This window comes from Phyllobates terribilis, unplaced genomic scaffold (genome assembly GCF_046119375.1).
Source record: "Phyllobates terribilis strain yellow unplaced genomic scaffold, ASM4611937v1 Scaffold_103__1_contigs__length_5881359, whole genome shotgun sequence".
In the NCBI taxonomy this organism is placed as follows: domain Eukaryota; kingdom Metazoa; phylum Chordata; class Amphibia; order Anura; family Dendrobatidae; genus Phyllobates; species Phyllobates terribilis.
In genome coordinates this window covers 4541516-4553181 of record NW_027362863.1, presented here as the reverse complement: position 1 = coordinate 4553181, position 11666 = coordinate 4541516, and positions in this window count along the sequence as shown.

Here is an 11666-nt window from a genome sequence, read left to right as displayed (position 1 = left end):
AGGCAAGAGCCAGAGCGATGGCAAGCCGGACCCAGGGCGAGGCCAGTCCTGAGCTAGAGCGAGGGCAGGCCGGAGCCAGGGCGAGGCCAGAGCCAGAGTGAGAGCAGGCCAGAGCGAGAGTAGGCCGGAGCCAAGGCGAGGGCAGGCTGGAGCCTGGGCGAGGGCAAGCCAGGGCGAGAGCATGTCGAAGCCAGGGCGAGAGCAGGCCGGAGCCAAGGCGAGGGCAGAACGGAGCCAGAGCAATGGCAAGCTGGAGCCAGGGCGAGCGCAGTCCGGAGCTAGAGCGAGAGCAGGCCGGAGCTAGGGCAAGAGCAGGCCGGAGCCAAGGCGAGGGCAGGCCAGAGCGAGAGCAGGCCGGAGCCAGGACGAGGGCAAGCCGGAGCCAGGGTGAGAGCAGGCCGGAGCCAGTCCGAGGGTAAGCCAGAGCGAGAGCAGGCCGGAGTCAAGCGAGGGCAGGCCTGAGCCAAATCGAGAGCAGTCCGGATCCAAGGCAAGGGCAGGCTGGGAGCCAGAGCGATGGCAAGCCGGATCCAGGGCAAGGGCAGTCCGTAGCTAGAGCGAGAGCAGGCCGGAGCCAAGGCGAGGGCAGGCCAGAGCAAAAGCAGGCCGGAGCCAGGACGAGGGCAGGCCGGAGCCAGGACGAGGGCAGGCCGGAGCCAGAGTGATGGCAAGCCGGAGCCAGGGCGCAGGCAGTCCGGAGCTAGAGCGAGAGCAGGCCGGAGCCAGGGGGAGAGCAGGCCGGAGCCAAGGCGATGGCAGGCCGGAGCCAGGACGAGGGCAGGCCGGAGCCAGGGTGAGAGCAGGCCGGAGCCAAGGCGAGAACATACCAGAGCCCCAGCGACAGCAGGCCAGAGCAAGGGCAGGGCGAGGACAGGCCGGAGCCAGGGCGAGGACAGGCCAGAGCGAGAGCAGCCCAGAGCCAGATCGAGGGCAGGCCAGAGCCAGAGTAAGAGCAGGCCGGAGCCAAGGCATGGGCAGGCCAGAGCCAGAGCGAGGGCAGGCCAGAGCCAGAGCGAGGGTAGGCCAGAGCCAGAGAGAGAGCAGGCCTTAGCCAAGCGAGGGTAGGCCAGAGCCAAATCGAGAGCAGTCCGGATCCAAGGCGAGGGCAGGCCAGAGCCAGAGCGAGAGTAAGCCGGAGCAAAGGCAAGGGCAGGCCAGAGCCAGAGTGAGAGCAGGCCAGAGCCTGAGCGAGAGCAGGCCAGAGCCAGGGCAAGGGCAGGCCGGAGCCAGAGCGAGAGTTGGCCAGAGCCAAGGCAAAGGCTGGCTAGAGCCAGAGCAAGAGAAGGCCGGAGCCAAAACAAGGGCAGGCCGCAACCAGGGCGAGAGCAGGCAAGAGCCTGAGCGATGGCAAGCCGGACCCAGGGCGAGGCCAGTCCTGAGCTAGAGCGAGGGCCGGCCGGAGCCACGGCGAGGCCAGAGCCAGAGTGAGAGCAGGCCAGAGCGAGAGTAGGCCGGAGCCAAGGCGAGGGCAGGCTGGAGCCTGGGCGAGGGCAGGCCAGGGCGAGAGCAGGTCGGATCCAGGGCGAGAGCAGGCCGGAGCCAAGGCGAGGGCAGAACGGAGCCAGAGCGATGGCAAGCTGGAGCCAGGGCGAGCGCAGTCCGGAGCTAGAGCGAGACAAGGCCGGAGCTAGGGCGAGAGCAGGCCGGAGCCAAGGCGAGGGCAGGCCAGAGCGAGAGCAGGCCGGAGCCAGGACGAGGGCAAGCCGGAGCCAGGGTGAGAGCAGGCCGGAGCCAGTCCGAGGGAAAGCCAGAGCGAGAGCAGGCCGGAGCCAAGCGAGGGCAGGCCAGAGCCAAATCGAGAGCAGTCCGGATCCAAGGCGAGGGCAGGCCAGAGCGAGAGTAAGCCAGAGCAAAGGCAAGGGCAGGCCAGAGCCAGAGTGAGAGCAGGCCAGAGCGAGAGCAGTCCAGAGCCAGGGCGAGAGCAGGCCGGAGCCAGGGCAAGGGCAGCCCGGAGCCAGAGCGAGAGTTGGCCAGAGCCAAGGCAAGGGCAGGCAAGAGCCAGAGCGAGAGAAGGCCGGAGCCAAGACAAGGGCAGGCCGGAACCAGGGCGAGATCAGGCAAGAGCCAGAGCGATGACAAGCCGGACCCAGGGCGAGGCCAGGCCGGAGCCAGGACGAGGGCAGGCCAGAGCCAGGGCGAGGCCAGAGCGAGAGCAGGCCAGAGCGAGAGTAGGCCGGAGCCAAGGCGAGGGCAGGCTGGAGCCTGGGCGAGGGCAGGCCAGGGCGAGAGCAGGCCTGAGCCGAGGCGAGGGCAGATCGGAGCCAGAGCGATGGCAAGCTGGAGCCAGGGCGAGCGCAGTCCGGAGCTAGAGCAAGAGCAGGCCGGAGCTAGGGCGAGAGCAGGCCGGATCCAAGGCGAGGGCAGGCCAGAGCCAGAGCGAGGGTAGGCCAGAGCCAGAGAGAGAGCAGGCCTTAGCCAAGCGAGGGCAGGCCAGAGCCAAATCGAGAGCAGTCCGGATCCAAGGCGAGGGCAGGCCAGAGCCAGAGCGAGAGTAAGCCGGAGCAAAGGCAAGGGCAGGCCAGAGCCAGAGTGAGAGCAGGCCAGAGCCTGAGTGAGAGCAGGCCAGAGCCAGGGCAAGGGCAGGCCGGAGCCAGAGCGAGAGTTGGCCAGAACCAAGGCAAAGGCTGGCTAGAGCCAGAGCGAGAGAAGGCCGGAGCCAAGACAAGAGCAGGCCGCAACCAGGGCGAGAGCAGGTAAGAGCCAGAGCGATGGCAAGCCGGACCCAGGGCGAGGCCAGTCCTGAGCTAGAGCGAGGGCCGGCCAGAGCCAGGGCGAGGCCAGAGCCAGAGTGAGAGCAGGCCAGAGCGAGAGTAGGCCGGAGCCAAGGCGAGGGCAGGCTGGAGCCTGGGCGAGGGCAGGCCAGGGCGAGAGCAGGTCGGAGCCAGGGCGAGAGCAGGCCGGAGCCAAGGCGAGGGTAGAACGGAGCCAGAGCGATGGCAAGCTGGAGCCAGGGCGAGCTCAGTCCGGAGCTAGAGCGAGACCACGCCGGAGCTAGGGCGAGAGCAGGCCGGAGCCAAGGCGAGGGCAGGCCAGAGCGAGAGCAGGCCAGAGCCAGGACGAGGGCAAGCCGGAGCCAGGGTGAGAGCAGGCCGGAGCCAGTCCGAGGGTAAGCCAGAGCGAGAGCAGGCCGGACCCAAGCGAGGGCAGGCCAGAGCCAAATCGAGAGCAGTCCGGATCCAAGGCGAGGGCAGGCCAGAGCGAGAGTAAGCCAGAGCAAAGGCAAGGGCAGGCCAGAGCCAGAGTGAGAGCAGGCCAGAGCGAGAGCAGTCCAGAGCCAGGGCGAGAGCAGGCCGGAGCCAGGGCAAGGGCAGCCCGGAGCCAGAGCGAGAGTTGGCCAGAGCCAAGGCAAGGGCAGGCAAGAGACAGAGCGAGAGAAGGCCGGAGCCAAGACAAGGGCAGGCCGGAACCAGGGCGAGATCAGGCAAGAGCCAGAGCGATGACGAGCCGGACCCAGGGCGAGGCCAGGCCGGAGCCAGGACGAGGGCAGGCCAGAGCCAGGGCGAGGCCAGAGCGAGAGCAGGCCAGAGCGAGAGTAGGCCGGAGCCTGGGCGAGGGCAGGCCAGGGCGAGAGCAGGCCTGAGCCGAGGTGAGGGCAGATCGGAGCCAGAGCGATGGCAAGCTGGAGCCAGGGCGAGCGCAGCCCGGAGCTAGAGCAAGAGCAGGCCGGAGCTAGGGCGAGAGCAGGCCGGATCCAAGGCGAGGGCAGGCCAGAGCGAGAGCAGGCCGGAGCCAGAACGAGGGCCGGCCGGAGCCAGGGTGAGAGCAGGCCGGAGCCAAGGAGAGGACAGGCCAGAGCCACAGCGAGAGCAGGCCGGAGCCACGGCGACAGCAGGCCAGAGCCAGAGTCAGAGAAGACCGGAGCCAAGGAAAGGGCAGGCCAGAGCCAGAGCGAGAGGTGTCCGGAGCCAGAGCTAGGGCAGGCCAGAGCGAATGCAGGCCTGAGCCAGAGCGAGAACAGGCTGGAGCCATGGCGAAGGCAGGCCAGAACAAGAGCGAGATCAGGCTAGAGTCAAGACGAGGGCAGGCAAGAGCCAGAGGAAGAGCAGGCAAGAGCCAGAGCGATGGCAAGCCGGACCCAGGGCGAGGCCAGTCCGGAGCTAGAGCGAGAGCAGGCCGGAGCCAGGACAAGGGCAGGCCGGAGCCAGGGCGAGGCCAGAGCGAGAGCAGGCCAGAGCGAGAGTAGGCCAGAGCCAAGGCGAGGGCAGGCTGGAGCCTGGGCGAGGGCAGGCCAGGGCGAGAGCAGGTCGGGGCCAGGGCGAGAGCAGGCCGGAGCCAAGGCGAGGGCAGAACGGAGCCAGAGCGATGGCAAGCTGGAGCCAGGGCGAGCGCAGTCCGGAGCTAGAGCGAGAGCAGGCTGGAGCTAGGGCGAGAGCAGGCCGGAGCCAAGGCGAGGGCAGGCCAGAGCGAGAGCAGGCCGGAGCCAGGACGAGGGCAGGCCGGAGCCAGGGTCAGAGCAGGCCGGAGCCAAGGAGAAGACAGGCCAGAGCCACAGCGAGAGCAGGCCGGAGCCACGGCAGGCCAGAGTCAGAGAAGACCGGAGCCAAGGAAAGGGCAGGCCAGAGCCAGAGCGAGAGCTGTCCGGAGCCAGAGCTAGGGCAGGCCAGAGCGAGAGCAGGCCTGAGCCAGAGCGAGAACATGCTGGAGCCATGGCAAAGGCAGGCCAGAACAAGAGCGAGATCAGGCTAGAGTCAAGATGAGGGCAGGCAAGAGCCAGAGGAAGAGCAGTCCGGAGCCAAGGCATGGGCAGGCCAGAACGGGAGCGAGAGCAGGTCGGAGCCAGGCCGAGAGCAGGCCGGAGCCAATGCAAGGGTAGGCCGGAGTCAGGGCGAGGGCAGGCCGGAGCCAGAGTAAGAGGAGGCCGGAGCCAAGGCGAGAGCAGGCCGGAGCCAAGGCGAGGGTATGCCAGAGCCAAGGCAAGGGCAGGCCAGAGCCAGAGCGATAGAAGGCCAGAGCCAATGCAAGGGCAGGCTGGAACCAGGGCGAGAGCAGGCCGGAGACAGGGCGAGGCCAGAGAGAGAGCAGGCCAGAGCGAGAGTAGGCCAGAGCAAGGGCGAGGGCAGGCCAGAGCCAGAGAGAGAGCAGGCCGGAGCCAAGGCGAGAGCAGGCCGGAGCCAAGGCGAGAGCAGGCCGGAGCCAAGGCGAGAGCAGGCCGGACCAAGGCGAGAGCAGGCCGGAACCAAGGCGAGAGGAGGCCGGATCCAGAGCAAGAACATGCCGAAACCAGGGCGAGGGCAGGCCAGAGCCAGAGAGAGGGCAGGCTGGAGCCAGGCCTGGCGAGGGCAGGCTGGAGCCAGGGCGAGGGCTGGCTGGAGCCAGGGCGAGGGCAGGCTGGAGCCAGAGCGAGAGCAGGCTAGAGGCAAAGTGAGAGCAGCCCGGAGCCAAGGCGAGAGCAGGCCGGAGCCAAGGTGAGGGCAGGCCGGAACCAGCGCGAGAGCAGGCCGGAGCCTGGGCGAGAACAGGCCGATGCCAAGGCATGGACAATCCAGAGCGAGAGCAGGCCAGAGCCAGGGCGAGGGCAGGCACGAGCCAGAGTCAGAGCAGGCCTGAGCCAAGGCGAGGACAGGTAAGAGCCGGTACGAGGGCAGGCCAGAGCCAGAGCAAGCTAGGGCAGGCTAGAGCCAGAGAGATAGCAGGCCGGAGCCAAGGCGAGGGCAGGCCAGAGCCAAGGCGAGGGCAGGCCAGAGCGAGAGAAGGCCGGAGCCAAGGCGAGGGCAGGCCAGAGCAAGAGCGAGAGCAGGCCGGAGCAAAGGCAAGGGCAGGCCAGAGAGAGAGCAGGCCGGAGCCAGGGCGAGGGCAGGCCAGAGCGACAGCAGTTCGGAGCTAGGGCGAGAGCAGGCCGGAGCCAAGGCGAGGGATGGCCGGAGCCAGAGCAAGGGCAGGCCGGATCCAGGGCGAGGGCAGGCCGGAGCCAGAGCGAGACCAGGCTGAAGCCAAGTCGAGAGCAGGGCGGAGCCAAGGTGAGGGCAGGCCGGAACCAGCGCGAGAGGAGGCCGGAGCCTGGGCGAGAACAGGCTGATGCCAAGGCGTGGACAATCCAGAGCGAGAGCAGGCCAGAGCCAGGGCGAGGGCAGGCACGAGCCAGAGTCAGAGCAGGCCTGAGCCAAGGCGAGGGCAGGTAAGAGCCGTTACGAGAGCAGGCCAGAGCCAGAGCAAGCTAGGGCAGGCTAGAGCCAGAGAGATAGCAGGCCGGAGCCAAGGCGAGGGCAGGCCAGAGCCAAGGCGAGGGCAGGCCAGAGCGAGAGAAGGCCGGAGCCAAGGCGAGGGCTGGCCAGAGCAAGAGCGAGAGCAGGCCGGAGCAAAGGCAAGGGCTGGCCAGAGCGAGAGCAGGCCAGAGACAGAGCGAGAGCAGGCCGGAGCCAGAGCAAGGGCAGGCCGGAGCCAGAGCGAGAGTAGGCCAGAGCCAAGGCGAGAGCAGGCCAGAGCTAGACAGAGCGAGAGAAGGACGAAGCCAAGGCAAGGGCAGGCATGAACCAGGGCGAGAGCAGGCCGGGGCCAGGTCGAGAGCAGGCCGGGGCCAGGTCGAGAGTAGGCCGGAGCCAAGTCGAGAGCAGGGCGGATCCAGAGCGAGAGCAGGCCGGAGCCAAGGCGAGGGCAGGCCGGAGAAAGTGCAAGGGCAGGCCGGAGCCAGATCGATGGCAGGCCGGAGCCTGGGCGAAAGCAGGCCGGAGCGAGAGCGGGCGGAGCCATGGCAAGGGCAGGCTGGAGCCAAGGCGAGGGCAGGCCGGAGCCAGAGCAGGCCGGAGCCAGGGGAAGGGCAGGCCGGAGCCAAAGCAAAAGTTGGCCAGAGCCAAGGCAAGGGCAGGCCAGAACCAGTGCGAGAGCAGGCCAGAGCCAGGGCGAGAGCATGTCGGAGCCAAGGCGACAGCAGTCCGGAGCCAAGGCGAGAGCGGCCGGATAAAGAGCGAGAACATGCCAGAGCGAGAGCAGGCCAGATCCAGGGCGAAAGCAGGCCGGAGCCCATGCGAGTGCAGGCCGAAGTCAGAGCGAGAGAAGGCCGGAACCAAGGCGAGGGCAGGCCTGAGCGAGAGCAAGCCGGAGCCAGGGCGAGAGCAGGCGGGAGGCAAGGCAAGGGCAGGCCAGAGCGAGAGCAGGCCGGAGCCAGGGCGAGAGCAGGCCGGAGCCAGGGCGAGAGCAGGCTGGAGCCAGGGCGAGAGCAGGCTGGATCCAAGGCGAGGGCAGGCCAGAGCCAGGGCGAGGGCAGGCCAGAGCTAGAGCGACGGTAGGCCGGAGCCAGGGCGAGGGCAGGCTGGAGCCAGAGCGAGAGCAGGCCAGACCGAAAGCGAAAGCAGGACTTAGCCAGAGAGAGGGCAGGCCGAAGCCAGAGCGATAGCAAGCCGGAGCCAAGTTGATGTCAGGCCAGATCGAGAGCAGGCATGATCCAAAGCAAGGGCAGGCTGGAACCAGAGCGAGAGCAGGCCGGAGCCAAGGCGAATGCAGGCCGGATCCAGGGCGAGAACAGGCAGAAGCCAAGGCGAGGGCAGGCCGGAGCCAGAGATATAGCAGGCCGGAGCCAAGGCGAGAGCAGGCCAGAGCCAGAGCGAGAGCAGGCCAGAGCCAGGACGAAGGCAGGCTGGAGCCAGTGCAAGAACAGGCTGGAGCCAAGGAGAGGACAGGCCAAAGCCAGAGCGAGAGCAAGCAAGAGCCAGGTCGAGAGCAGGAAGTAGCCAAAACAAGGGCAGGCCAGAGGCTGGAGCCAGGGCGAGAGGAGGCCGGAACTAAGGCGAGGGCAGGCCAGAGGCAGAGCGAGGGTAGGCCAGAGCCAGGGCGAGGGCAGGCCAGAGCGAGAGCAGGCCGGACCCAAGGCGAGGGCAGGCCAGAGGCAGAGCGAGGGCAGGCCAGAGCCAGGGCGAGGGCAGGCCAGAGCGAGAGCAGGCCGGAGCCAAGGCGAGGGGAGGCCGGAGCCAGAGCGAGGGCAGGCTGGATCCAGAGCGAGAGCAGGCCGGAGCCAAGGCGAGGGCAGGCCAGAGAGAGAGCAGGCATGAGCCAAGTCAAGGGCAGGCCGGAACCAGGGCGAGAGCAGGCCGGAGCCAAGGCGAGGGCAGACCGGAGCCAGTGCGAGGGCAGGCCAGAGCTAGAGAGAGAGTAGGCCGGAGCCAGGGCGAGCGCAGGCCGGAGCCAGAGTGAGAGCAGGCCGGAGCCAAGTTGACCTCAGGCCAGATCGAGAGCAGGCATGATCCAAAGCAAGGTCAGGCAGGATCCAAGGCGAGGGCAGGCCAGAGAGAGAGCAGGCCAGAGCCAGAGCATGCCGGAGCCAGGACGAGGGCAGGCCTGAGCTACAGCGAGAGCTGACAGGAGCCAAGGCGAGAGCAAGCCGGAGCCTAAGTGAGGGCAGGCCAGAGTGAGAACAGGCCGGAGCCAGGACGAGGGCAGGCCGAGGCCTGGGCGAGAGCAGGCCGGAGCCAATGCGAGGGCAGGACAGAGCCAGAGCAGGCCGGAGCCAGGGCGAGGGCAGGCCAGGGTCAGAGCGAGAGGAGGCCGGAGCAAAGACGAGGGCATGCCAGAGCGAGAGCAGGCCGGAGCCAGGACGAGAGCAGGCCAGAGCGAGAGTAGGCTAGAGCCAAAGCGAGGGCAGGCCAGAGCAAGAGCAGGCCGGAGCCAGGACGAGGGCAGGCCGGAGCCTGGGCGAGAGCAGGCCGGAGCCAAGGCGAGGGTAGGACAGAGCCAGAGCAGGCCGGAGCCAGGGCGAGGGCAGGCCAGGGTCAGAGCGAGAGGAGGCCGGAGCCAAGGCGAGGGCATGCCAGAGCCAGAACAAGAGCAGGCCGGAGCCAGGGCGAGTGCAGGCCACAGCCAGAGCGAGAGTAGTTTAGAGCCGAGGCTAGGGCATGCCAGAGCGAGAGCAGGCAGGAGCCAAGGTAAGGGGAGACCGGAACCAGGGTGAGAGCAGGCCGGAGCCAGGGCGAGGCCAGAGCGAGAGCAGGCCAGAGCGAGAGTAGGTCGGAGCCAGGGCGAGGGCAGGCCAGAGCCAGAGAGAGGGCAGGCCAGAGCGAGAGCAGTTCGGAGCCAGGGCGAGAGCAGGACGGAGCTAAAGCGAGGGCAAGCCGGAGCCCGAGCTGTGGCATAGCGGAGCCAGGGCGAGGGCAGTACGGAGCTAGAGCGAGAGCAGGCCGGAGCCAAGGCGAGAGCTGGCTGGAGCCAAGGGGAGGGCCGGCCAGAGGCAGAACCAGGGTAGGCCAGAGCAACAGCTGGCTAGGGCGAGAGCAGGCTGGAGCCAAGGCAAGGGCAGGCCAGAGTGAGAGCCGGCCAGAGCCAAAGCGAGAGCAGGTCGGAGCCAAGGTGAAGGCAGGCCAGAGCCAGAGTGAGAGCAGGCCGGAGCTAAGGCAAAAGCAGGCCAGAGCGAGAGCAGGCTGGAGCCAAGGAGAGGGCTGGCCGGAGCCAGAGCAAAAGCAGGCCGGATCCAAGGCGAAGGCAGGCCAGAGCTAGAGCAAGAGCAGGCCGGAGCCAAGGTGAGGGCAGGCCAGAGCCAGAACGAGAGCAGGTCAGTTCCAGAGCGAGAGCAGGCCAGATCCATAGCAAGAGCTGGCCAGAGCCAGAGCGAGAGTAGTCCAGAGCCAAGGCAAGGGCAGGCCAGAGCCAGAGCGAGAGAATGCTGGAGCCAAGGCAAAGGCAGCCCGGAACCAGGGCAAGAGCAGGCCGGAGCCAGAGCAGGCCGGAGCCAGAGCGAGGGCAGGCCGGAGCCAGAGCGAGAGCAGGCCGGAGCCTCGGCGAGGGCAGGCCGGAGCCTCGGCGAGGGCAGGCCAGAGCCAAGGCCAGGGCAGGCCAGAGACAGAGCTAGAGCAGGCCAGAGCCATAGCGAGAGCAGGCCGGAGCCAGGGCGAGGGCAAGCCAGAGATAGAGAGAGAGCAAGCCGGAGCCAGGGTGAGAGCAGGCCGGAGCCACGGCAAGGGCAGACCAGAGGGAGAGCAGGCCGGAGCCAGGACGAGGGCAGGACAGAGCCAGAGAGAGAGCAGGCCGGAGCCAAGGTGAGAGCAGGCCGGAGCCAGGGCGAGGGCAGGCCAGAGCGAGATCAGTCCAGAGGTAGGGCGAGGGCAGGACGGAACCAGAGCGAGAACAGGCCAGATCTAAGGCGAGGGCAGGCCAGAGCGCGATTAGGACGGAGCCAAGGCGAGGGCAGGCCAGAGCCAGAGTGATAACAGTCTGGAGCCAGAGCGAGAGCAGGCCGGAGCCAGAGCGAGAGCAGGCCACAGCCAGAGCGAGAGCAGGCCCGAGCCTCGGCGAGGGCAGGCCAGAGCCAAGGCCAGGGCAGGCCAGAGACAGAGCTAGAGCAGGCCAGAGCCATAGAGAAAGCAGGGCGAGGGCAAGCCGGAGCCAGGGTGAGAGCAGGCCGGAGCCAAGGCAAGGGCAGACCAGAGGGAGAGCAGGACGAGGGCAGGACAGAGCCAGAGAGAGAGCAGGCCGGAGCCAAGGCGAGGGCAGGCCAGAGCGAGATCAGGCCAGAGCTAGGGCGAGGGCAGGACGGAACCAGAGCGAGAACAGGCCGGATCCAAGGCGAGGGCAGGCCAGAGCGCGATTAGGACGGGGCCAAGGCGAGGGCAGGCCAGAGCCAGAGTGATATCAGGCCGGAACCAGAGCGAGTGCTGGCCGGAGCCAGAGCGAGAGCAGGCCGGAGCCACGGTAAAGGCAGGCCAGAACCAGAGCAAGAGCAGTCCGGAGCCAATGCGAAGGCAGGCCACAGCCAGAGCAAGAGCAGGCCGGAGCCAAGGCAAGGGCAGGCCAGAGTCATTGCGAGATCAGGCCGGCTCCAGAGCGAGGGCAGGCCGAAGCAAGGGTGTGAGCAAGCCGGAGCGAGGGCGAGGGCAGGCCGGAGCCAGGGCGAGAGCAGGCAAGAGCCAATGCGAGGGCAGGCCGGAGCCAGGGCGAAGGCAGGCCAGAGTCCCAGCGAGAGTTTGCCGGAGCCAAGGCGAAGGCATGCAAGACAGAGTGAGAGCAGGCCAGAGCCAGTGCGAGAGTAGGCCAGAGCCAAGGCAAGGGCAGGCCAGAGCAAGAGCGAGAGAACACAGTTTTAATTACCTGGCCTGTAGGTAACTGTTTTGATCAGCAAACCAGTGTCAAAAAATTTGCTGACACACTGAAGAAATTTTTTAATGGAGGCCAGAAATGGCAGTATTTTCTGAAAACGTATATGTGATCCGTGTGACGGAGAAAACACAGTTTTAAATACCTGGCCTGTAGGTAACTGTTTTGAACAGCAAACCAGTGTCAAAAACTTTGCTGACACACTGAAAAAATAATTTAATGGAGGCCAGAATTGTCAGTATTTTCTGAAAACGTATATGTGATCCGTGTGACGGAGAAAACACAGTTTTAAGTAGATGGCTTTTTAGCGCTGTAATATGGAAAGGACCTGGCTGTATTCTGCAGTGCGAACAAGCAAATGGTGCAGAAAAACCGTGTTCTCTGGATTGCTTTTTAAGCAAATAATGAGGATTAAGATGCAAAAATAATTATTCCTGGCCCCTGAGACCTGGGCCTATTTCCAGAAATATTTAACAGCAGCAGCCAACAGAACTGGAATGGAGCCTCTTGTGCTATATGCACTGCAGTCTGCTATATACACCGCCTGCCTATACACCCTGCCTGCCTGATATATCTCTGCAGATGGATTAGTCCTCAGAAGGACTGTTTGTTAAGTTGGATATGTGTAATGTACGGTTTTTCTCCCTACACTA